The sequence below is a fragment of the Adiantum capillus-veneris genome, chromosome 22 (assembly GCF_014529385.1).
Source record: "Adiantum capillus-veneris isolate H3 chromosome 22, ASM1452938v2, whole genome shotgun sequence".
Classification (NCBI taxonomy): Eukaryota; Viridiplantae; Streptophyta; class Polypodiopsida; order Polypodiales; family Pteridaceae; genus Adiantum; species Adiantum capillus-veneris.
The window spans coordinates 37,803,368-37,831,183 of NC_140952.1; the positions used below are offsets into that span (position 1 = coordinate 37,803,368).

Consider the following 27,816-nt stretch of genomic DNA (forward strand, 5'->3'; position numbering starts at 1 on the left):
GCGGGCAGACCAGAGGGAGCCAAGTGATGGCGGGCTCGGACCTGCAAATTGGGAGCAGCCAAAAGAGCCATCGCGAGCTGAGGTTGGGGGGTTCCCCTTGGTAGTACAGGTAGGCAGAGAGAAGCTTCAAGAGGGCAAGGAAAAGGCACCAAGCTATCAGCCCTGAACAAAATACGAGGAGGTGACAAAGAAGAGGGGCTCGAGCGCAGATAAGAGGAAGGTCGTGAGCCGAGGGGCCCCTGGTTGCAGAGGTTGAAGGATGCTATGAGCATGAGAAAGGGCTCGCCATGAGGGTGGCTGGTTGCACATGAAAGAGGGTGATCGAGTGCAGGCGGGACAAGCAACAAAATTTCATTCACTTAGCGAAGGCAGATATTAGAGCTTGAAGTTGGAAGGATATCATATGCCAGTATGCCCACATGAAGGTGGCGTATATCAAGAAAGAGCTCCCATAGTCCAGGACTACTCCACAACCGTCACTAGCGGAAAAGAAAGGTCCCAGAATCAAGGGAAGGAGGGCGTTTTTTGGAAAGACATCATTTTAGACTCTACACAATAGCCAATTGCATTCGATATGGGCATAATTTCTGTGTTCTCAATGTTTAAGTGAATATTCTCCTTCTCCCTCTCGCTCTCATGTCTGTGTCAGGTATTAAAGTGTTTTATTCAAGTGAGGTGGGTGCAAGGGACCGAAAGCTTGGCTGTGTCGAGTTTATGAATGTTCTATGTGGATGCATTGTGTGCCATAGGGGTGTAAACTTGTAAGCTAACTCGGGTATAACGGTGCTCTTTACAAGTTAACTCGGGTATAACTGTGCTCTTGAGGGTTAAGGCTGGCCGGGTGCTATGATTGCATGTTGGGTGGTCGGGTTTGGGCAGTTGGGAATGATCAGGTGTGAGCAGTGGTAATAGTTGTTTGCAGATTGTGGTTACGTGTGTGTGATTCTGTGTGGATAGGGGTGCTGTGGAATCGCTGGGCTATAGAGAGGCAGGCATATTGTGTGCTGGGTGTTTTCCCATTTCCCCCATCCCATCAGCGGTTCCCCCACTGAGGATCTATTGAATGCTCCTCGGTAAAGTTTTAAAGCCTGAAGATGATGCATGATATTGACTCTGTGCTTGCTGGAGAAGAAGAGGTTGCGGATTGGTTTTCAGATCTAGAACTAAACCTGTTGGAGTTGAGAATTTGTGGACATGAAGCCAAATTGAAGGCCCTACCATTGGTTCTACAAGGATGATCCAAAGCCTAGTTTGAAGGATTGAAGGTTGCAAATCGTCAGTCGTCGCTGAGTGAGATTTGCAAACTGTTTGTTGAAGCTTTTTAGAAACGGGTTTCTCCATCGGACTTGGGTGAACAATTGAGCAAGCCAAAGCAGGATGTAATTGAAGATTTTGCTTTGTTTCTGGGTAAATTTGAATCTATTTGGGAGGAACTAGCTGTTGTTACATGTGTGCGTAATGGAGATCATTTCAAGCGAGAGGAGTTTCTAGCCTGCTTGCATCCGCGAATCAAAGAGAAGGCGAGTGTGGTGGTGCGGAGGACTATGCGCAAATGGTTTGCTTAGAAAAGCAAAGAAGAAGCTGGAGATGGGTTTGTTGAAGCCGGCAGACTATGGCTAAAGCTCGACAATGGAGTTGTGTCATGCCATGAAGCCAAAGGGGAGTTCAAGTGTCAAAGAAGTAGCTGCTTTGTCATTGGTAAGCCATTCTGATCATTCATTTCAATTTGTACCTCCAATTTGGTGTCTTGTTGTACAAGAGTCTGTTAGTTCGGCTTGCAAGGATGCGGTCCTAGCCGAAGAGCGTATGCATGAAGAATCAAATGAAGCTATGAATCAGAGCTCGCAGGAAAAGTTTGAAGATGTTGGCAAAGTGATGGTCAAATCTGTGCAGAAAGAAACTAGCCAGGGGGTTGGGCAACCTTGCCCTACCGATTGTATTGAAGAGCGGCAGTGCATTTCAGAAGGTGTGGATGATGTTGACATACCAAAGAACGATGTAATGATCATGGCTTTCTTTCTCGCTTAGCAAATGATGTGGTCGTACAAGAAGTCCTTGAAGAGCAGGCAAAGGTGGTTGAGCAATCCGATTTGCTCTTGCATGAAGTGGTTGAAGATGAAGTATCACAAGCTATGGTGGACGAAGATTGGCATGGTAAGTTATGTAAAGAGTGTATTCCATTTGAAGGACCTACAACAAAGGGTATGCTTGAGGAGCAGGTAGGCTTGGTTCTCCAAGAAGCAGTGGTAGTGAAAGATAGGTTGCCGAAGGTGGGTGTTATGCTTTGATGGACATGATTTTGAAAGTTGCTTTACAGGTAGTTTTGCACGATTTGCAAAGCTATCGTGATGAGAGGTATGCTATGGAGAGCTCTCTAGCAGCCAGCGTATGGATACAGGGAATTGAAGATTGATGCTATGCCAAGCTTCACGAGAGGCTTGTTTTCGAGTTTACAGGTGCAAAAAAAAGGTTGATTATGCATGTACTATGGACAAATGGCTATGTTCAATGCCATGTATTTGATCCTAGCGGAGTTTGCATCACAGTTGGGAGAGCCTATGGCTTTCCATTTGATCCAGGAGGGTTCTACAGCTGATAAAATCTCCCTCTCTATCTATCTATACAGTTCTACTACATATAGCCTCTTATTATGCTATCATGTTCTCGCTTCTTATGCCGTTTTCTAATGCCTAAATAATAATATGGTTGAGCATGAATGCTCAACGAGGGGTTGGACAATGATGGTACAACTAAAAATGGACAACCTATGGAAGTGAAAGAAATCCAGGCATTGCATTTTGCAGGCAAATGTCAAGGACAGTGGGCAGTTATTTGATGGTGCTAGGGGACAAGTACACTGGGATGGAGCACTCGCTAGTGAAAACTATCAGTGTTTCTTCCTATCCTCACAGGTGCCAAGAGTAGATGCTTATATCACAAGGTTGGGAACGAGGCAAGGGATACTATATGCAGGTTCTATCAAGTTTATGATATGGGATTTTGGAGTGAGATGTCTGCACGATGCTCTACTTGCTAGGGTGTGTATGCTAAATGTGGATTTTAGAAAGGTTAAGGACAAATTTTAGCACTATTGGTCGGGGAAGTTTAGAAGTGCTCGAAGTGTACTTTTTGGTGATTTCGAAGCTCTCTGGATGCGTGAAGCCCAATGGTTAGCAGTGGTCCAATCGGATGCGGATTGAAGATTGCCGACACTCGACTAAAGATGTTTTTTATGGAGCTTTACTGCCTCGACAGTTTTTGGCGTGTGCAAGGGGACCAAACCCAAAGCTTTTTAAAGCTTTAACTTGAAAGGGAAAAAGAAATGTTGCATGAGGATTGGTGCGACTGCAGATAGAAGCAGGTCGAGTATGGAAGATGCCATCTGCCCGGCATGCAAAAGGAGAGCGTCATCTGGGTGGTTGCCAAAAACGGGATGAGGCTGGCCGAGTTCTTTGGTTGCACGAGATGCAGGAAGAAGAGGGGCTGTTGGAGAGCGTTGCAAGAGCGTGGAGGGTCGAGAGGTACAGGTTGTGGGGAGCAAAGAGGACGGGCTACACGAGGAGGTCGGTTGCAGTTGGGCGGTCACGAGCTGGCAGACCAGAGGGAGCCAGGTGATGGCGCTGCAGAGGTGGACTTGGACCTGCAAATCGGGAGCAGCCAGAAGAGCCATCGCGACCTGAGGTTGGGGGGTCCCCCTAATTGGTAGTACAGGTAGGCAGAGAGAAGCTTCAAGAGGGAAAGGAAAAGGCACCAAGCTGTCGGCCCTGAACAAAATACGAGGGGGTGACAAAGAAGAGGGGCTCAAGCACAGGATAAGAGGAAGGGCGTGAGCCGAGGGGCCCCTGGTTGCAGAGGTTGAAGGACGCTATAAGCATGAGAAAGGGCTCGCCATGAGGGTGGCTGGTTGCACATGAAAGAGGGTGATCGAGTGCAGGCGGAACAAGCAGCAATATTTCATTCACTTAGCGAAGGCAGATATTAGAGCTTGAAGTTGGAAGGATATCATATGTCAGTATGCCCACATGAAGGTGGCGTATATCAAGAAAGAGCTCCCATAGTCCAGGACTACTCCACAACCGTCACTGGCGGAAAAGAAAGGTCCCAAAATCAAGGGAAGGAGGGTGTTTTTTTTTGGGAAGACATCATTTTAGACTCTCTACACAATAGCCAATTGCATTCGATATGGGCATAATTTCCGTGTTCTCAATGTTTAAGTGAATATTCTCTTGGTCCCTGTCGCTCTCATGCCTATGAGTGTCAAGTATTAAAGTGTTTTATTCAAGTGAGGTGGGTGCAAGGGACCGAAAGCTTGGTTGTGTCGAGTTTATGAATGTTCTATGTGGATGCATTGTGTGCCATAGGGGTGTAAACTTGTAACCTAACTCGGGTATAACGTTGCTCTTGAGGGTTAAGGCTGGGTGCTATGATTGCATGCTGGGTGGTCGGGTTTGGGCAGTCGAGAATGATCAGGTGTGAGCAGTGGTAATAGCTTTTTGCAGATTGTGGTTACATGTGTGTGATTCTGTGTGGATAGGGGTGCTGTGGAATCGTTGGGCTATAGAGAGGCAGGAATATTGTGTGCTAGGTGTGAACATCCAAGCAGGGGTCCTCCTTGGCATGGCACTTCGCGTATCTGCAACTAGGAGTAGATGTATTGCTGTTAACATAGTCACAAACGTGACAACGTTTACCAGGAGTTTTACCATTAACCAATTTGATCATATCAGAATGCAACTCTTCCTTATCAAATTGATGTTCCATTCTTTTTGCATTGCTTTTCTCAACACATGGGTCAACTACTGATAGTAGGATATCAATAGCGTGTTGCCTCTCCTCAAACTTACTCCACTTTCCTATTCAAAATTCCCTCAAAGTATTCCTTACATTCATCCAAGATCTGAACAGGTTGTGTGGTTATTGTAACATCCTCCTTCACTATCTTAGCCATACATTCTCTTGAGTGTTTTCCTTTAAGTCTACTAAAGAAGAACGTGGATGAACAGTGCACATCCTTCAGCTCAGCCTGTCTACATAGAAACCTTGCCCTAGTGGCCATGTCTGACTCAAAATTGCTTATGATTTTTCTTGCATCAACTAAATTCTCAATTTCTATTTCTGTAATGGTAGATACATCCCATGAAACAATTTGTTTGATTAACTCTGAAGCATTTATGATTTTCTGATGCCTCCAATTTTCCACATGTTTTTCCACATCGGATGAATTGTTGCATTTGGTAAATCAAAAAAAGCCATGCATGAATAGGGTTAGTGTCATCCCATATTTCATTGATTTGCTGCATCATTTTACTCATAAACAACAGATGATGTTTCAACAACGATTTATTGATTAAAAGAGGACGTTGAAGCATTAGAAAATTTCGGAGGTCATTTGGAGGGCCATATGAAGAGAGAGAAAAATAGAGCGCGTCCAATGAGCAGGAGGGCTACGTTACGTAGGAAATTACGTGGAAAGACTCAAAAAATAAGAAAATAGCCTAAAAACTTTCACGAATCTAGGATTGTGGCATCGTAACTTCCTTGAGCTGTTAGGTGCTTGTCAATGGTCCCACTGCTGATATTCTCTTATGGTCATTAACGTACTGGAGGGTGACCATTAAGCCCGTACAAGATATTGAAATTCTAAAACACTTTCCCTCCATTACAATGCTCAAAGTGAATCTCCCTCCACTAAAGCTTTTCTCTGAGAGCTATGGCTTCCACGTCTTCTCGCCCAAGAAACTCTAGGTGTTTACTGTCTCTTACACCAACAACCAACAGCTGCACTTTGCCTAGAAGGCCAAGTAGTAGCATATCCTCAATTACAATATCAACTTCAATAAGTGTAGAGAACCAATGGGTTAGACAAAGGATAAACAAAGGTTCATGGGTCCTCATGCAGACCCAAGAGGTCTAGTGGTATCAATGTTTACCGCTCAGTATGGAAGGCCAGAGTGTTGGATTTCAAAGTTGAAATCGGCAAAAGATCTGTAAAGGAAGTTCTTATTCAGCATGTGTTTACCCATCCAGACATGATAGCAAACGGTGAAAATGTATCAGATATACATCAACCACGTTGCAATTGTAAGTACTCTTGACATCTGAACTTCATTTGATTTATCATTTCACTTATTGATACTCTCATTATAACTTTTCTTATATATTTTGCAACGTTTATCCCTCTTCTTATGAGCAATGTCTCCATTCTTCACAGCTCAACTACATTAGATTTTTCATTTTTACTTATTGATACTCTTAGTTTAACTCTTGTTATATATATTACAGATGTTTATCCCTCTTCTTATGAGCAATGGGAGCCTGTGGAGTGCATAATAGGCCTCTTCCTTGTTGTTCATGCCCACATTGGTTCTCTACAGTATTCAGGGAGGAGCAACAAAAGCCTGGCTCATGAAGGAATATTTTTCTATGACCACTTCTACCAACTCAGCTCAGGGAATAAGAATGGCATGTTGGTGAAACTGCCTCTACCAATCGATTGGAACACTGTGGACTGGCCAGTTCCCGAGGAAACAATGATGGAGGCAATGCGAAGTAATCTCTACAAGGATATACAGAGGTCTCTACGTATCTCTATTCCCACCAAACTGGTTAGAATTGCAAACTTCTGTCCTGTTGCACTCTTCATATAGTTGTTTCATAGCTACAATATCCGTGTTACGAAAACTATGTTCATGTGGAAGTCATTTCATCAGTCATCCTGTGACAAACTTTTTGACGGAGGATGGTATGTAAAGGAAGAGATTGGCTTACGGTGTGAGGTCACGCTTGATACTCTAGTTGTCAAGTATATGATTGCAAGCCAATCACTGTTAGTCTCCTTTTGGTATATGCAATCACAACTGCTCAAAGGTAAGTACATTCCTATGGACCAGGTTTCTGCAGGTTTGGAAGATAATCCTGTTGTGGATGTGGAAGTGATTGATAAAGAGCATGGCCTAATGTTGGTGGTTACAATAAGAGAGCTATGCAGTCTTCTGCAGTTGCGGCATGACATAATTGAAGAGTCAATGGACAGGGACCTATCAGATTTTTCCTTTTTCCTAGCTGGCCGTAAGCTGATGCGGCGAAGGGAAAAAGATATTTTGTGCAAAGAGTTGGATGGTCGGGTTGAAATAGTGTCAATGTAATAGAGATTCTTGTGAACCCAAGTGAATACGAATGACTTTCAATACATGAAGTTTTTGAGCTCATTTGTCAATTGTGCCCTGTGAATATAAGTGTGCTTGAAATACATTTCTTTAGCATGTCAAATCTCTCTCTCTCTCTCTCTCTCTCTCTCTCTCTCTCTCTCTCTCTCTCTCAATGTTAGACAAGACAAAGACATGATAGAAGAGTCATCTTAATTCATTAGAAAGTACAAACTCGTCCATGAACAATGGACTGAGATACAATTTCTGTAAGTATGGAATCAGAATGTCTTCAAGGTAAAAATCAAAGGAATGCCCCTCGAAAGAAGGTGGTGAGATAGTTGTTCCCGGTGGATTTAGTTCTCCCTTTTCAGAAGTATCATCAATCAGTAGTGTATTAGTTGCATCAAAGGGTACACCGATTTGGCTAAACGGTTTGTACAAAAGAGGTAAATGTGGTTTTTTAGGGTGGTAGTTCCCCTCGACGGTAACACATCTTCTTTGATCATACAAAAAGGCAAAATCTGACGTGTGAGCGCTGCATACATCGCAAACTATTGTAACTAGTGGCGATAAGTTTTGCCTTTGCATTGAAGACCATATGGCAACTCTAAAGCGCGGAAGAAGAAACTGAATAAATTCCTTGGTTCCTGGACGAACCACGACTCGACAAGTTCCCATCCGAAATGTTTGCAAATCCTCAAAGGGTTCTGTGTCACCGAGAGGCACGCGCATCAGCAGCAATCCATTGAGGTCCAAGATAATCAACCTCTGTAAAAGTTGACAAGTACATATAAGTAGTTATAAGCTGAACATATTTTTCCATACTTGAATAGACATTACTGGAACAACCGTATCTACAGGTAGCAAGGGTCCATACTGGGTCTCTATAGTGTTGTTGTCGTTGTTGCTCTCCTCTGCTTTAGCTTCATCATTCATATCTTCATAGTCATCATTCACATCTTCATCAAGGGTCTCCCCCATGGCTCTTTCTGCCTCATTCAGGGTTTCCTCCAAGGTCTTTTCCTCTGTCTCGGTTGGCCGGCTTGCATCATCCATCCTTGCCGCATCCATATCAGTTTGCTCATCCCTAGGCCTGCTTTCCTCATCCATATCAGTTTGCTCATCCCTAGGCCTGCTTTCCTCATCCAGGGTTTCATCCATAGGCTCTTTTGGCTCCTCCACTGGCTGACTTGGCTCTTTCATTGTCTCCTCCATAAGCCCCTCTGGTTGTACACTAGCACCTTCCATATGATCATTTGACCTTTCCTCATCCTCGGCTCTTTCATCTTCGGCTGATATGACCCCCTCGGCCCATTGTGATTCCACTGTATCTGATGCATGGGTTTGTCGTGGTGGCACGTCATGTATTGTCATATCAATTGTGCGGTCGTCCAAGCCGCTATCTTTAGGTTCTCTGGGGCTCGACATAGTAAGCAGGTGTTGTATTAAACTTACACGGTATCTTTGCAAATAATCATATGTGTAGTTTTTTAAAGCACTCTGCAAAATTGAAAGACCACATGGTGAGAAGTCTTGTATAAACTAAACCAAAACTGACTGAATGCATTGCCAAATGGTTACCTTAGTCATGAAATGTTTTAATGCAAAGTAGCTTTGTAGGACATATTCTGCATGGAGAAGACATCTCCAGCCGCAAGAATTTCCATCGGTTTGATTTGGGACAGGTACATCTTTGATTGGGGCCTTGTATAGTTCATACCTTCCACATAGCTTGCCATAAGCAAGCAACAACCTCTTTATACAACTGCACAAAGCAGTATCAAGATGTTAGCTTCAGCCTTCAAATTTACATGGATATCTATAAGAAACACTTTCTGATACATAACACTTACAGCCTAATTTCAGGGTGGGTTCCTTTTATTGAATTGAACACCCATACTGCTGGTTGGTCAACATCAAGACATATGAGACTCCAGTGATGGTTGTTCTCATATGGAAAGATGATGACAGTTACTTCCAGCATAGCACAGTGGAGAAACCAACTCTCAAAGGTCCCTGATGGACTGTTCTTCTGTCTAATGATCATTGACATTTGTGGATCAAGAAGAAACACCTCCGTGTGGGTGTGCGGTGGGAGTTGACTTTTGATCAAGCTTCAAAGAGTATACCTGAGTTAGTAAACCTATTATCTGAGTTTTCAAAGTTAGCAAGATAGTAACACTTACTTAAGACAAGCATAGATAATTGTGTATGAGATATGAGCATCTGGATTCAGCAATAAATTAATGGCTACTTTTTCCAAAGCTAGCTTTCTGGCTCCATTTACAAATGGTATCTCTGCAAGCAAACCATCCTTCATTGAAAGTAGAGTTTCTTTATTTCTTGCCTCTATGGACAGGGTCACATTGCATTTTGTTTGCCTCTGGGACTCCACTGCTACTTTTGCTTTCTCCTTAAGCTCTGCTTCCCTCATGTCCTCTGTTTGGCGAGCAACCGTCTCTGCCCTTGCCCTTGTATTCACATCATGTGTGACATCTACAACTGTGAGTTGTGGCAATAGCTCAGGGGGGTATAACAAAATTTTCCTCGTATTCTTATCCCTGCAGACATTGGGGACCGGTAGTTTGTCATACCTCCACCTTATTCTTTTTAGCGTCTCACTATCTTTGTCCATTATAGTAACCCTGTGGGCATGGGCTGCTACAATGGTGATGTCGCTGAAGTACTCGAGTACGAAGTCCTCTGTTGCTTCTTGTAGAGCCATCAATGCCACCACCTTCCACCTTTTAGTGCCCCAGGTAGCTTCTTCACATATGGACCTCACCATCCTCTGAAAGGGCAGATTTGGTATGCACAAATCTACACATTTCTGTGCCTTTCTGATTTCTCTGAAAAGTCCCATGCAGCTCTGTAACTTCTTCACCCTTGGACCTTTCAAATTTTTATTTGGTTTTCCAGGTCTCTTCTTTGGGGTTGCAGATCTGCTACTTGCCTTAGCTGCTAATTCTGGTCCCTTGCCTGCCTTCCTTGCAGTGACCTTTGTTCTAGCCATTTCTCTCTATAAAAATAGAGGAGTCTCTCTCTCTCTCTCTCTCTCTCTCTCTCTCTCTCTCTCTCTCTCTCTCTCTCTCTCTCTCTCTCTCTCTCTCTCTATAGCCTAGCATATTTAAAGAGAGAGAGAGTGAGAGACTCCCATTACTAACGGCGCGCGTGAAACATGTTTTGACCCCAAAATACACCTCTGTGCGCCGTTAGTATAAGGGTACAGAAAGAGTCTCTCTCTCTCTCTCTCTTTCTCCCGCCTTCCCCAGTCTCTACACTTTTTCTTCCTCTCTCTATAACACACACACATACACAGACAAACACACACACACTCGTGGATACACTCCATCTCTCTCACTCGTGGTTGCACAGTACTAAAGGCGCGCAAAGAGATATACAAACCGGATGTGCCTGTCTACGTGCGCCTTTAGTATAGAGAGAGAGAGAGAGAGAGAGAGAGAGAGAGAGAGAGAGAGAGAGATAGATAGATAGATAGATTTTATTATCGTCCTCGGAGGTCAAATATGACCTATGGGACCAAAGTTACATGTGATGTAGTATGTGTATGGCTGATGAGTGACTCTCGATGCTCCAAAATTGTAGTGATGAGAGTCGCAATGGAGAGCCCACACTTTGGCTGAGAGAGGAAAGTGTGTAGGTCTAAGTTATGGCTGAAAATGTGAGAGAATCAAGTTCGGATGTGATCAAAAGCTGAGCACACTAGTAGTGTGTGGTACTCAGACTCTCAAACTTGCAGTGAGCATAATGTGCACAATCGATTTGACTCTTCTCCATTGCCCCAACGCCCTATCTCGCATCGAAGGAAATGGGAGCTAAGCCGAATTGCTGCGATAGTGCGTATCGCGGACAAGGGAATAGGCTCAAGCATGTAAGTGTGAGTACGGTTTCCTCTCTCAGCGAAGAACATGGTTTTGTAGTTGGGGGCAATATAGGTGGTGTAATGTATGAAGCGTGACCCACCGGATTTCTCCCAAGCCATAATACATTGGCGTTGTAGAAAAGCTTCATTCACTTGAGAGTCAATTGAAGCATCATGTAGCAAGTGTAATGCATCCCATCTCCCAAACCACTTCTTTATGTCTTGCATCCATCCCATGCTCAAGATCTTGCTTTTATGCGTCTTTTGAACTTTTTTGATTGCTTTCCATGCAATTGTAGGAAGTCGATGTGAGGGGTTTTGACGCATCTTTATCATGTACTCCACAACCCTTTCCATGCCCATAACCTCAATTGGAAGAGATCCCGACTCAAGAAGTAGGAGCATATATGGTGTTTGTGTCTTAACTTGGAGAAAGTTTGTAAGAAAACGCTTTTGGACATTCTCAAACTCTTTCCAAGTAGACTTTGAGATGCTCCCGCCCCACACTTCAACTCCATAAAGAAGAACCGGTGTCACCAATGCATTAAAAAGATACTTCTTGAGAACCCAACACTTGATGTTTCCCGCATTACACATGTTCTCAAAAGCATAATATTCTCTCTTTCCCGCTTCCAAACGACGCATAGCACATTCATGCCACTTGTGATTGGATGGAACCTCAAGGCCAAGGTACTTAAAGCTCTCAACAACTTCAAGTGTCTCGTTGTTGTACACAATGCATGGCTTCTCCTTATGGTTGGTTTTCACAAGCATAACCTTTGTCTTGGATTCATTTACAATCATCCCACTATGCAATCAAAAGTTCTCAAGGACAACCATAAGCTTTTGTGCATCTTCTAAAGTGTGTGCTAGAAGCACTACATCATCCGCATACAACAAAAGCATGATTACCGCATTGCAAATAGTGACCTCTTCAATGCCTTCTTCTTGCATAAAGTCAAGTACCATTTGTTCCAATTGATCGATGCATAGACCAAAGAGAGTTGGTGACAATGGACATCCTTGTTTAATCCCAATAGTGCTTACAAAATTTTTTGAAATTTCTCTTCCCATGCGCAATTGACAAATCACCTTCTCATAGATTCGAGAAACCGCAAGCATAAACTCACTTGGCACTTGGAGTTCTTCCATCCTTCTCCACAAATTTTTACGTGGAATCATATCAAAGGCTTTCTTAAAGTCCACAAAACAACAATACAATCGCTTGCCTTTCAACCGACTTTCCTCCATGAGAACACGAAGAGTGACAAGATGATCAATGGTGCTATGGCATCGACGAAAACCCGCTTGTGCCTTTGCACGCTTGTCATTCTCTTCAGCCCAATCACTCAATTTCATCTCCATTATGCACCCAAACAACTTTTCCATAAGAGACCCAATCATTATAGTCTGGTAGTTGCTTACATTCTTTACATCCCCTCCTTTATGCAAAGGCTTAACCCAATTAGTACTCCAATCATAAGGCATACCATGTTGAAGTGCAAGGTTGAACATATCACACATCCACTCATGGGTAAAATCTCCCATCCATTTGATCATCTCCGGCTTGATACCTTGAAGATCTCCCGCTTTGCGAGTGGCCAACTTTTCAAGCCCACAGCATACATCCTCAATAGTAAAAAAAGACGGCATACATGGGAGTGAACCATAAAATGGTATTTTTTCAGTATTTTCTTGCTCATATAATTGCCTACAATGTGTGTACATATCCACTAGACTCAAATTACCAAAATTCTCAACCCGCTTGCCTCTCAAGTTTCTCCAAAATCTTCCACATGCATGTGCCTTTTCTTGGACTTGAAATTCTTGTTGCTTTACTTCCCATCTTCTTCTCTTCTTTTGAGTCAATGCCTTGTATGTATGCAAATGACTTTGATAGTTGTCTTTTTCCATAGTTGCATCAAGCTTTATCAAGGACTTTCGAGCATCTTGACATTCTTTATCAAACCACCTTTTGCGTGATCTATATTTGTTGATACCATGGAGATGCTTTATGGCAAAGCATTCTTCCGCACAAGAACAAATAGTGAGGGGGTCCGGGGCGGGCAAAAAGAAGAGCAACCTCTAGACACCCTTCAAGGCTCCCGTGCTGATCAATGGGGCTAGGGTTGGGGCACAACACAACACAAACCAAAACAACAAACCCACAACCAAATCCCAACTACAAGAGGGGCACCACCTAGTTTAAGAGCAAACTAGGACGCAAAAGAGGAGAATCGTTAGAGCAACCCACAAACAAGCAAGGAATTTACACTAACCCTAACACCAATGGAACACTCTCACACGTACACTAAAACACGAGAGAGAGAGAGAGAGAGAGAGAGAGAGAGAGAGAGATGGTGTGCAAATTAGCTTCAACTTTATATTTTGCACAAAAAGGAACTTAGAGCTTGCGGAATCAAGTGACAAGATTTGGTTATAGCATCACTAGCACATTGTCTTAGGGTTATGGGAGCCCTTTCACCATCCACCCTCTTACAATGGTAGCCAAACAATAGCCAATGAATCACAAGCAACAAAACAACAACCTTCAATGAAACAAGTCACCTTATGAAGCTGAATGAGTTTGCCAAGCCAAATTGGAGGAGAAGCGTGAGCCTTTGGACATGAATTGCACCCAAAACTACCAATTCATTGATGTTGGGGTAGATACAACAATGGTAGGAAGAATATCTTCTACTCGCACTCACTCAAACTAGCTCAAGCTTTTCTATGCACCAAGGTGATGGTGTATAGAAATCTTACTCTCTCTTTACAACCAAGATAGAACTGGCGTGTGGTACGCTCAATCTAGTGTGCAATGGTATAGTGATGTCTTTTACAAGGAGGAATGGGTTCTATTTATAGGTTTTAGAATCCTTGATTAGGATTAAGCCTAATCAATTTTATTAGGAAAGATCAAGGATTATGAATTTTTATGAATTTCAAATGAGAATGGGGTCTCTCTTTTCTCTTGAGTCACATGGATGTGGGCTCAACTAAGAGAATTATTGATGTGGTGAAAGGAGAGAAACTTCCATGGGAGTGAGTGAATTTGGTTTACTTGTGCGGTTGCCTACTCCATATGTTGATAGTGTGGGTGCATTTTTACAAGAGAAGTTAGTTGTTAGTGGTAATAATCACTAGAATTGTTAGTGATACATTTACAATGGGTAGAATGAGTTGATTTGATGAAGGAAGAGGGGTGAATTAAAAGAGAATCATTGAGATGGTGAAGCTTTGAAGAAGCTTGAACTCACCCTTGTGTAGATTGTGAAAAAAATGACCGCTGGTCTTCTTCTTCTTCTTCGCTTCTTTACGCCGCCGCCACGGTTGACCACCACGATGAAAAGAGGATTTGTTGATGAAAAATCCTCAATTTGCAGAACTTATCATGGTTAAGATGCTGAATTTTAGATATTTTTGGGAGAGGTAAATGAAATTGTAACATAGAAGCAATAGAGAGAGACATGGAGAGGGTGTATGTATGTAGAGGTTCATAAAAGAACTATAGGGATGAGAGAGAAGGGTAATGGTGAAGAGAGTGGGAGAAGCCATGGAAATTGCAGTTTTGAGTGAGGGAAGGAGAGGGAGGGATGTGTAAGAGGGAGTAGGTGTGTGGAAGGGTGAGAGAAGACTAAAAGCTACTTGTGAGAAAAGTGGGCAGACTGGGGTCCACTCAAAAAATCATAGCTCACCGCTGGTAGCTCCAAAAATCATGAAAAACTTTGAGGTGATTATTCAGAGCGTGGGCTACATTTTCTCTTTTGACCACCGCTCCAAATTCGGAGTGGAGATAGGTGCCAAAATTCTCACCAAAAAGCCTGTTTTTTATGCCTGCAAAAGTCTTTTAGTGGCTCCCTCCTTTGTTGAATTTGTACAATGCATCCAAGAGTGAGCCCCTCCTTTGTCATATTATAATACAAAGCATCCAAGTTGCCCTTGACTCATGCATGGAGGAGGATTATTGGTGAATAAAGAAATATATACATGGTGGGACTAGTGTATGGACTATTCATGGACTTTAGCTCAATGAGCACATGGTGTTAGAATAATGAGTAAAAATAATAATAAAAATATGGAGGAGTTATGGATATGGAAAGATATTGGAATCATATGATATGGTCCCTCCTTGGATTATTTTGGGTGAAAGAGAAAAAGGTATGCAAGTAAATAATATAATAAACATAACCAATGAGTAGAAATCAATTTTTTGTTTTCACGAGGGTGAGGGTGAAAATGTAGGAGTGATTTGTATAAAGGAAAAATATGAGGTTAGAGTATGTACATATTGGCAAAAAATATAATTATGGTGTAAGAGGATGAAAGAAGGTGTACATAGGTTTAATAAAATACACCTAAGTAGAAATATTTAAATAAAATACCAAAATAATTATAAAAAAATCCATATATTTAGGCCATATATACAATGAAATATTTACACACAAAGAGGACATAATATACTTTTATTTTTTTTATTGTTTTGGCTCAACTAGCCCAGTGACTAGCTAGCTGAGGGTTTTTAAGAAGATATGGGAAAAGCCCCCTAACTCACACACGCCTATTTACAATGAAATGGTAGGGATATCTATAGCGTTTGGGTGAATTTGGTAGGGTGGAGTAACTTACTATGGCAATTATGGAGAGCCGAAAAATGGCTATCATTAGCCCTCCCCCAGGATGATGGTATATTCATGTACCATCATAGAGCATCTTTTCCAAAGAGAGTGCTTCAGAGTCCTTGACGAGATCTTCATTGTTTGGCCCCTCAGAATTTTGGATGGAGTTACACTCATGCTTCATGTAGCAATACTTACATGAGACAGCGGCCTTTGGACAGATCTTTGGTAGATCCTTTGGTAGAAGGCAACTCAAATAGGGCTTCAAGCGATACCCGTTTACCTTCCTGGAGTGCTCTTTACCATTCAAGTCCATAAGCTGATAGTAATTAGAATTGAAAGCCTTCTTGACTATGTATGGCCCTTGCCATCTAGTTTCAAACTTGGCATCAAAACGATTGTCAAGTCGATTGTCATACCTTAGCACAAGCTCTCCTTCCTTGATGCCTTTGTCCTTCAGTTTCTTGTCGTGCGTTTCTTTCGCTTGTGTGGCTTTCCTCTTGTAGCACTCATATGCTGCTTCTCTTTTCCACTCAAGCTCCACTAACGTAAGAAGTCGATCCATCCATACCTCTTGATCATCTTGTGCTCCTTTTCCATGAAGTCGCATTGTTGGAATGTTGAGCTCGATAGGCTGCAAAGCCTCTTGACCATAGACCAAGTGAAATGGTGTGAACACGGATCCGTGGCTTCCCTATATGTGGTTCGATATGCCCACAAGACACCATCCAAGAAGTCATCCCATAATTTTGTCTTGTTTTGCACCATCTTTCTAATGATTCCTGCAATGACACCATTATCCTTCTCCACCAAACCATTTGACTGTGGGTAGTATGGTGTGCTATGACGATGTAGAATGTGAATCTCTTCACAAACTTCTGTGAGCAATCCCTTCCTAAACCCTGGACCATTATCAGAAACAATCTCCAAAGGTGTGCCAAATCTGCAACAAATGTGATTGTACACAAACTTGGTAACTGTCCTCTCATTCACTCTTGCCACACTTTGAGCTTCCACCCACCTAGTCATATAGTCTACAGCCACTAGAATGTAGAGTTTACCATTTTTTGTCCTAGGCAGAGGACCCATAGCATCAATGCCCCACTTTTCAAAGGGTCCATTTGCAAGCACTATTTTCCTCGGGCCATGCACCAATCTTCTATTTCCATTTATCTGACAATTGTGACAGCTTTTACACCAATGTTGAACATCCACATGCAAGCTTGGCCAAACATACCCCGCAAGAAAAATCTTCTTCACAGTTGGTTCTTGGGAAAAATGACCACCACATGCCTCTTCATGCAAACCTTTTAGAATGGCTGGAATTTCCTCGATAGTTGGTACTCTTCTGCACACTTGATCCTTCCCTCTTTGATAGAGGGAGCCTTCTAGGAAGAGATAGAAACTTGCCTTCTTCATGAGTCTCCTCTTCTGAGCCTTCGTGAAGTCTTGTGGAAACTCACCCTCCAAAATGTAGCCAATAATGGGAGCCAATGACTCCAATCCCTCGTATCTCAGTTGCTTGACAGCTGCTGCCACCATGATGACCTGCACTTCTCTCTCAACACATGTAATTGCTTGTTGTGCAAGTAAATCAGCATCTTCATTTTGTTTCCTCGGAATATGATATAGTTGCACTTCTTCAAACTGATTAAACATCCTACGAATGGCATGAACTTTTGTCCTTAAGCTTTCATTCTTGCATTCCCAAATGCCTAAAATCTATTTAACAATGAGAAGTGCATCTCCCTTTACCATGAGACGTTTTATCCCTTGGCCAATACACATCTTCAAACCATGAAGTAGTGTCTCGTATTCTCCTTCATTGTTGCTAGTCGAACCTGGTAGATTGACCTTCTCTTTCATGACCACCTCTCCACTTGGGTTGAGCAACACTAGCCCTCCCCCTCCTTTCCCTGTGGCTCGTCGAAAAGCTCCATCAAAGAACAAGGTAAAAGCATTGGGAATACGTTTTGGTGGTGGCCATGGTAGGGTCTTTACTTGAGGCACCTTAATTTCCTTCTCATGTACCCTATAAGTGAGAATCCCTGCCAATTGTGCACGCACACTATCTTCTACCTTGAAAGAGTATTGGAACTCTTGCAACTCCATAATCCACTTTGAGATCCTAGTACTAAGATTCATTTGAGATGACACCCAAGGGAACAAATTTTCTGCAGTGAGAATTACAAAAGATTTTGGTAGCAGGTGGGATCTAAACTTTCTCACCGCAAACATGAGAGAAAGAATCATGAGTTCTGCTTCTGTGTAATCTCTCTCCAAAGCATTCATGACCCTACTAGCAAAGTAGATGGGTCGCATCCTTGTACTGTGGGGATCTTGTTGTAGCAACACAGCACCAATTGTTTCCCTTCCAACACTAGAGCTAACAAAGAATGTGTACTCCCAACAAGGAGGCATGAGTGTTGGTAGCTCTGACAAAATGACTTTAATGTTACAAAAATACTCTTCAAGCTCATCAGACCATGCAAATTCTACTTGTTGTGTCAACTTTTGCAAAGGATGAAGCAACTCCGAGGCTAAGTGAATGAAGCGTGACATATACTTCACCTTCTGAATGAAAGAGATGACCTCCTTAAGACTCTTCGGTGATGGGAGCTCAATAAGAGCCTTTGCCTTTGAAGGATCCACCTCAATGCCTTTATAGGAAACCTTGTGACCTAGCAAGATCACTTCATCCTCACCTATGTGGCACTTGTCGGGGTTGAGTTGACCTCCCATGTCGTAGAGCTTCTTTAAACCTTCTTCTACCCTTTGTAGATGCAATGATTTTGAGCTATAAATGCAGAGAACACCCTAATTGACTTTCCAAAGAATGCTTGAAACACCATGTTCATGAAACGTTGGAATGTTGCAGGAGCATTTGTCAGACCAAATGGCATGACTGTAAAAGCATAACAACCCCAAGGAGTGATAAAGGTTGTTTTCAATTAATCCTCCAATGCAATCCCTATTTGAAAGTAACCTGAGTAACCATCGCACACAGTGTACTTCTCATGACCAGCTACCTCATTTAGTATCTCATCCTGGAATGGGAGGGGAAAGTGATCTCTTTTTGTTGCCTCATTGAGGGGACGGTAATCCACACACACCCTCCACTTGCCATTTTTCTTAGGAGTGACAACAACAGGAGAGACCCACTCTGAATTCTCCACTGGATAAATGAAACCTACTGCTAGAAGCTTTCTTACCTCCTTGAGTAGAGCCTGCTCCTTTATAACTCCTAGCCTTCGTAGCTTCTGAGCTTTAGGTGTGGCCTCAGGCTTTAACTCAATCTTGTGTTGAACAACATCTACCCCACGCACGTCGGTGTAGTCTTTAGCAAAAAGCCTAGGAAACTTCCTTAGCACACATTTGAACTCCTCTCTTTCATCCTTTGTAAGTGTTGTTGATAGCATACCTTCCAGCATCCCTTCATCTTGAATACCTTCGTTCTCTTGAGGACCTACCTCCTCCAAGCCTTGACAAGAGGTCTCTTGGTTGCTTGGCTTAAACCTTACCCCCATGACTTCGATGGAAGACTCCTCTTCAGTAATGCTGCCGCTACTTTCTTCTTCTGAAGTGCTATCGGTCCAACCTTCTTCCGTCTCACTTTGAGATGATTCTTCATGGATCTCCTCTTGGCGTTGCTCCTTCATGTCAAAGACAACCTTCTTATGATTGTCGTTCCTGCAAATTAGCTTTCCACTCTCCCAATCCTGCAAAGCTCGCATTTTCATTAGCCATGGTCTCCCTAGGATAAATGGGTAACCATTTCCTTTGGTAGACATGACATAGAAATCCACTGCCTTCTTAATGCCAAAGGCCTCCACAAAAACATTTTTACAAATGCCTACGCACCTAGCCTTGCTATTGTTTGCCATCTTGACCTTAATTTCAGGTGTCTCATGGATGTGCATGCCTAGTTTTTGCATGAGTCCCTCCGTCATGATGCAAATTTGTGCACCCCCATCCACTAGACCTTTCCTAACCAATCTCCCTTTTATGTAACAATCTAGCACAGGTGTAATGTCCTCATTCATTTCATCTTGTGCAATTTTTACAACAGGCACACTCTCTTTTACCTTTCTCCTAGTGCTAACTGCCCTTGTTAAATCCCTCCTAACTTGTGGACATAATGCAAGAAATTGAGGCCATGAGATATCAGGACCCGTACCTCTCATGTCTTCCAACAGGTTGTATGGAGCCATTCCATGTCCAAGAGGAAAGTCTTGGAGGTTGATACGACGTCGAGTCCTCTTAGCTTCCTTGGTCTCCTTTGCCTTCTTTTCTCGTCCATGGTCACTTTGTGATGTAACTCCTTCTTTCTCCTTACCTTTCCCTCGGCCACGCTTAATGCCATTTGCTTCCATGTCAACCTCTCTTGAATTTTTCACCTCTACCACATGCACGTTTGGGTGTGGCAAAGGTGGAACTCCTTCCACTCCTTGTGGAGGTGGTCTTGATCCATTTGTCCTTTGTATAAGCCGTGGTTGCTGACTAGTTCCTTCACCTGCATTCATCACTGGGTAATTCAAGTTAGGTCTCCCTGGCTCCCCACGGGGCCAAGGACAATTATACATCCCATGTCCAGACTCACCGCAATTTCAACATTGCAAGACTCTCCTAGGTCGTGGGTCTCGCTCTTCAGACTTCTTTGCTTGTCCCTTTGGACCTACGGCTTGTGCAAGGTGAATTGACAAGCTGCTTAAAGATCCATTTAACTTCTCAATCACTTCCGCCGTTACCTCAGGAAGCTCCTTAGATGTTGATGCTTGTGACTTACCTTTGGGTCTAAGACCTTCTATTGGAACCTCCCCCCTTAAGCACTTGAGTTTCCTATATTTCTCAGCAGCCCTAGTTTCAGCTGCATCAAAGGTAGCGGGTGCACCCGCCTCAACTTTTACCTTAAGGTCAGGAAAGAGTCCGGCTATGAACCTCTCCTTCTTTAGAAATTCTGCACCATCACCAGAGTTAGCAACATTTCGTATCCATAGAGCCCAAAGACGTAGGAACTCTTTCTTGTACAAGTAGTAGTCATCTAAGTCTTTTTGCTTATGAGAAACAATGTCTTGCCATAATTTCTGAGTGTTTTGGGGATCAAAGAAGTATTTCTTGAAACGATTCAAAACTTCCGTGTAATTCCCTTTAACTTCCTCAGGCAAAGAGTCAAACCAAGTGCTAGCATCTTTCCTAAGGACCACCTCAAACATTTCTACACATTCTTGATCAGTTACTATCCTCTTGATACGGCAAGACATCTTGAAATTCGCTAGAAATAATTCTGCATCCTCTCCAGGCTCTCCAAAGAAAAGAGGATATCCAGACATTTGGCGTTGGCTATCCATTGAATTGATCTCAAAGTGACGCCTTTTTGTTTTTTCTTTCTTTAAAAGATTTACACAATAATATTTTCTAAATTGCAATCTATTCTACAACAAAATAAAAATATTCACATCAAATGACCTATGATAATCAATAAGAGGTAGAATGACAGGGTTTGGTGACGCGAGAATTTCTCCTACTCTTTGGGCACCAAACATGAATACCATACGTTGTTGAAAATGGATTTTTCTACTAATTGCAATGTTTACTCTAATGTGTGGAGTGAAATGAAAGGGAAAAACCTGTACTCGTGGGCCATTATCCAAAGTCTATGCATGACCTAATTCTTAAAACAAAACAAAAATATAGACGTCCAAACTAAGGTCGTACCTAATGAGAGGCAAAATAAAAGGATTTACTGATGCGTTTATCTCTACCAACCTAAGAGAACCTAAAATTCTACGAATTACTCGCTGAAATTGTAACTTAGTACTAACAATTATGTGTACCTTTTGCCTTGCAATGGGAATGAAGGGATCATACAAATTCTCGTGATTCATGCAAGCTACTTGATTATGATAAACGTTCAGCCTTCACAAAACATACACAAGCCTGTCCTCCGTGGGGGCACCAAAATTGAGGCGGTCCGGGGCGGGCAACAAGAAGAGAAACCTCTAGACACCCTTCAAGGCTCCCGTGCTGCTCAATGGGGCTAGGGTTGGGGCACAACACAACACAAACCAAAACAACAAACCCACAGCCAAATCCCAACTACACAAGGGGCACCACCTAGTTTAAGAGCAAACTAGGACGCAAAAGAGGAGAATCGTTAGAGCAACCCACAAACAAGCAAGGAATTTACACTAACCCTAACACCAATGGAGCACTCTCACACGTACACTAAAACACGAGAGAGAGAGAGAGAGAGAGAGAGAGAGAGAGAGAGAGAGAGAGATGGTGTACAACTTAGCTTCAACTTTATATTTTGCACAAAAAGGAACTTAGAGCTTGCGGAATCAAGTGACAAGATTTGGTTATAGCATCACTAGCACATTGTCTTAGGGTTATGGGAGCCCTCTCACCATCCACCCTCTTACAATGGTAGCCAAACAATAGCCAATGAATCACAAGCAACAAAACAACAACCTTCAATGAAACAAGTCACCTTATGAAGCTGAATGAGTTTGCCAAGCCAAATTGGAGGAGAAGCGTGAGCCTTTGGACATGAATTGCACCCAAAACTACCAATTCATTGATGTTGGGGTAGATACAACAATGGTAGGAAGAATATCTTCTACTCGCACTCACTCAAACTAGCTCAAGATTTTCTATGCACCAAGGTGATGGTGTATAGAAATCTTACTCTCTCTTTACAACCAAGATAGAACTGGCGTGTGGTACGCTCAATCTAGTGTGCAATGGTATAGTGATGTCTTTTACAAGGAGGAATGGGTTCTATTTATAGGTTTTAGAATCCTTGATTAGGATTAAGCCTAATCAATTTTATTAGGAAAGATCAAGGATTATGAATTTTTATGAATTTCAAATGAGAATGGGGTCTCTCTTTTCTCTTGAGTCACATGGATGTGGGCTCAACTAAGAGAATTATTGATGTGGTGAAAGGAGAGAAACTTCCATGGGAGTGAGTGAATTTGGTTTACTTGTGCGGTTGCCTACTCCATATGTTGATAGTGTGGGTGCATTTTTACAAGAGAAGTTAGTTGTTAGTGGTAATAATCACTAGAATTGTTAGTGATACATTTAAAATGGGTAGGATGAGTTGATTTGATGAAGGAAGAGGGGTGAATTAAAAGAGAATCATTGAGATGGTGAAGCTTTGAAGAAGCTTGAACTCACCCTTGTGTAGATTGTGGAAAAAATGACCGCTGGTCTTCTTCTTCTTCTTCGCTTCTTTACGCCGCCACCACGATGAAAAGAGGATTTGTTGATGAAAAATCCTCAATTTGCAGAAGTTATCATGGTTAAGATGCTGAATTTTAGATATTTTTAGGAGAGGTAAATGAAATTGTAACATAGAAGCAATAGAGAGAGACATGGAGAGGGTGTATGTATGTAGAGGTTCATAAAAGAACTATAGGGATGAGAGAGAAGGGTAATGGTAAAGAGGTTGGGAGAAGCCATGGAAATTGTAGGTTTGAGTGAGGGAAGGAGAGGGAGGGATGTGTAAGAGTGAGTAGGTGTGTGGAAGGGTGAGAGAAGACTAAAAGCTACTTGTGAGAAAAGTGGGCAGACTGGGGTCCACTCAAAAAATCATAGCTCACCGTTGGTAGCTCCAAAAATCATGAAAAACTTTGAGGTGATTATTCATAGCGTGGGCTACATTTTCTCTTTTGACCACCGCTCCAAATTCGGAGTGGAGATAGGTGCCAAAATTCTCACCAAAAAGCCTGTTTTTTATGCTTGCAAAAGTCTTTTAGTGGCCCCCTCCTTTGTTGAATTTGTACAATACATCCAAGAGTGAGCCCCTCCTTTGTCATATTATAATACAAAGCATCCAAGTTGCCCTTGACCCATGCATGGAGGAGGATTATTGGTGAATAAAGAAATATATACATGGTGGGACTAGTGTATGGACTATTCATGGACTTTAGCTCAATGAGCACATGGTGTTAGAATAATGAGTAAAAATAATAATAATAATATGGAGGAGTTATAGATATGGAAAGATATTGGAATCATATGATATGGTCCCTCCTTGAATTATTTTGGGTGAAAGAGGAAAAGGTATGCAAGTAAATAATATAATAAACGTAACCAATGAGTAGAAATCAATTTTTTGTTTTCACGAGGGTGAGGGTGAAAATGTGGGAGTGATTTGTATAAAGGAAAAATATGAGGTTAGAGTATGTACATATTGGCAAAAAATATAATTATGGTGTAAGAGGATGAAAGAAGGTGTACATAGGTTTAATAAAACACACACCTAAGTAGAAATATTTAAATAAAATACCAAAATAATTATAAAAAATCCATATATTTAGGCCATATATACAATGAAATATTTCCTATATCAATCAACTTTAGACATTTATGGTGTAGGTGTGTTCTTCTTATAGCAAATAGCATGCAACCAAAATATATATCCACAAGTAGCCATCCATATTGAACCTGCTTTTGAAGATCCTTAGAATCTCTTGGATCAAATACCATTAAGAGAACATAGCATTGATGGGTCCCAGAATATATCAGAGCATCACCTGAAGCATAGTGAAGCACCCACATCCCATAAACTTTTGGCAACTTAAGCTCGTTACCAGAAAGCATGAAAGAATTCTGACTCCCTTTTACTGGCAACCAAGACATCACCGACATAAGCATCATCAAAAAATAGCATCCAAATCCTACCATAGTTGGCATACTGTCCAAGGAAATGAAAAACCCTGTAAAATTTTTGAAGGATCAAGGATGATTTAGCATCATCACCCCCTCTAGCTTCATAGCCATTACAAAAAACCTTGGGACTCTTTGGACCTGTATCATCATAGGAAATTTTACCTGCTCGAATTTTAGCTTGATCATGAAAAATAGATTTAGCTTGTTAATCTTCATCCATAGCATCCTCGGGAAAATCACTCTTCAAAATATCAACATTCATCAGAAATGTAGGAGTTACCTCCTCTTGTAATCCTTGTATAAACATAGAAGTAGAATCTCCATGGATAACCTGCTCACAACCGACATGATCTAGACAATCTTCAAACTCATCAATGTCGTCCTCTGCTTCCTCATCTGCATCCATGTTACTTAGCAATCCATCATAGCATTTCAAATGATCATTTGGCACCCCCTCTGAAGAGGTATACACATCAAAAAGCTCTTCTATAATGTTATAACCATCTCCTTCAGATCTGGCCAAAAAATCATCAATTATGGCATCTTCTTCTGTGATAACAGAATCCGCAAACATATTATTAGTAGAAATCATAAGTTCATGGCATTCTCAGGCTCATCCTGTGTTGGGTCCACAACCTCAGTCACTTCATCAGCTAATGTCTATATAATAGCTTTATTGATGCAGTCATTTGCAACAAACATGTTGTCCTGCTCGGCTATAGTGTTGATAGTTTCATTAGTATCCTAGAGGCTCATCTACTTGATGAACTCCTTCAGAATAATCCATGTCAAGGTCAACAGCTTGTGAATCACTTGTTGTACAGTCTAGCTCTTTACTAGAATACCATTATCGAAGATAACTTCCATGCGAGAAATCTTTGAAAAAAAGTCATATATTTCTGTTTGAGCATTAAATTCATTGTTTAACTTTGCTAGATTGCTCAAAGTATGGTCCTCTGAAGCTGAATCTGCTACTTCCAAAGGTATATTAGCCTTGGCTTTACTCCTTACAGAAATATGTTCCCAAAATTGATCATAATTAAGGAACTGCATCTGATCTCCTTCTTCTTTATAGAAGACAACCTGCCTTCGTTCGGTAATCTCCTTCATTGCCAACTCGATAATCCTTGAGCTTTCATAAACAAACCCATCTGCAAAATAGTCTCACTGTGTGGGATATGTTTCTGCCAGTTCTTGAACCTTTTCTTTAAATTCGAAGGTTACCACTTCTTCAAAACTCGAAATCATCCGATCTTCTAGAATTCCTCCGCTCTTCATCTCCACTTTATAGCATGCAAGGAGTCCATCTGGATCATGTCCTTGAAAAATATCACATTGTTCATGTACGGCATCAAGTGCCATCTCCATTGCATCATCAATCTGCTTTTTCATCTTCATAGCTTTTACTTCTTTCAAACATCCCTGAACTAAGCCCAACATTTTTGGCAGATTTGCAGCTGTTAGATTTTTATCAAATCTATTGGAATTGAAATCTTCAATAAACTACATCAACTCTACTGGCATCTCCATCTATACCTCCCACCTCGGCTCATTTCACATCGGGTTCACCAAGAATGTTGGGGGATTTGTGTTCGAAAGGTGAGCCGAGAAGGTGCGGGTTCACCAAGAATGTCGGGGGATTTGTGTTCGAAAGGTGAGTCGGGAAGGCGCTGGGCCTCTGGTTGTGAGAGGTGTGTGGAAGAGAGTTGCAGCAAACACAATCAATGTAAACAAAGCTGAAAATTGACAACTTGAACACAATTCTAAAGCTTGATTACCCAAGACGGACAATTAACAGTACCGTTGCTTAAATTATTTAAACTCCTTACATGATGTTAATTTGCTTTCATTGGCTTGCCAAGATTGACTTGATAATAGTTGTCTCCTTCGTTCTTCCTCTACTGCTTTAAGATCGAGAGAGAGAGAGAGAGAGAGAGAGAGAGAGAGAGAGAGAGAGAGAGAAGAGAGAGAGAGATCCCAGAAAAATGATTAATTATGGCTTGAGAAAGAGATTACGGTTTAGGTTAGGGCTTCTTTGATTAGAGTGGCTATGGAAGCTTGGATTAGAGTGGGCTATCGAAGCTTGGAAAAAGAGTTAGAGTGCTCAAAGCTTATGGCTTCCTCCCCTAATACAGCAAAGAACAAAAACTTGAATATCTCCTAATCAGTGAAGAATTAGCCTCTGTGCGTGAGACGCAAAATTGTTCAAAACGTTGTTTCCCTTGTCCTTGAGTGGCCCGTTTTAACCCAAAACCTATTTTATAAAAAATTTACAGACTAAGACTTTTTTGACCTCCCTCATGCAGAGGTGTGAAGTCTCTCACACACTTTCCTTTTTACACCTGACCACATGTCTTCCTCTACCCAGGTTGCCTTGTATGTCCTAAGAGCCCTTTCACATGTAAAACCTTTTCTTCAAGCATGAACTCTCTACGCTTAGGCCTTCATAACCACATAAAACATACACTTTTTGGATCTCCTTGCTTGTTCTCGAGCCCTGGTCACTGCTCAATAAACGTGTGAGCTTCAAATAGACTTTTTCTGCTTCTCTTTGCTCTTTTTCCCATCATGGAAGCGGAGCCGCACAACACTGGTGGATGGGCTTCATTATTGGATATTTTGGATTTCTTAGTTGGAGCAGTTTTCTCTTGATGGAAAGGAGGAGTGGAGAAATCTACTGCTTTCCTACCATATCCAAACCAACCTAGCAGCCTTAGCTTATTGGTGTCCCAAGAGGGGGGAGATCTAGTTAAATCCCTCACCAGGCAACCAATCCGGTATGGAAGCACTACCTACTCGGAAAGACACTTTCTTCTCCCGGTTAATCAATGTTTCCAAAGCACAAAATAAAAATAAGAGACCTATCATGAATGTGCAAGTTAAAATCCCACCAACCCTCCACAAACATGCTCGAGTCATCAACAAACTTAGCTTCCAAAATCTCATCTCCTTCAATAGATAGGTGTACACGTCCACAGAAACCAACCTCTAGTAAGTTCAGAAATCTTCTCATTGCCTCAACATAGAAAAGGAACAAGAAGGGAGCAACGTGGAAGCCCTATCATATCGACCATGTGAGCATGAGTGTCCCACCTTCCCCCTACCAACAACACCTAGCTATGTGCACACTTGTGGAGAGATAACACACTCCTAATCCATGCATCTCAAAAACCCATCGCGTTCATAGTGCCCTCAAGAAAGCCTCAACCGACTCTTTCATACGCCTTCTCAAAAGTGTTGTTGTGAGAGCTTTGGAGAGTGAGTATGGACACATTAGGGGACCCTACTACTAGAAAGGCTAATTTATTTGTGAAATTTAATCACTTTTTCCCTTTAAGTATGATGATTGATCACAATTTCATTGCGTCAACGTGCAGGGTGTGTGTGTGCAGCATCCTTACCGCATGTCATGTTTTGATATTATGACTACAAATCCCACTTTTTCTTTGCAACTTTGTGCTTGTAGTGTTGTCTAATATACACGTTT

General features: G+C 42.0%; 1 pseudogene; it reads left to right on the forward strand.

Annotated features, from left to right (window-relative positions):
- The first annotated feature begins 1,094 nt into the window (after positions 1-1,094).
- On the forward strand, positions 1,095-5,020 carry LOC147429177 (uncharacterized; annotated as a pseudogene).
- The last annotated feature ends 22,796 nt before the right edge of the window (positions 5,021-27,816 follow it).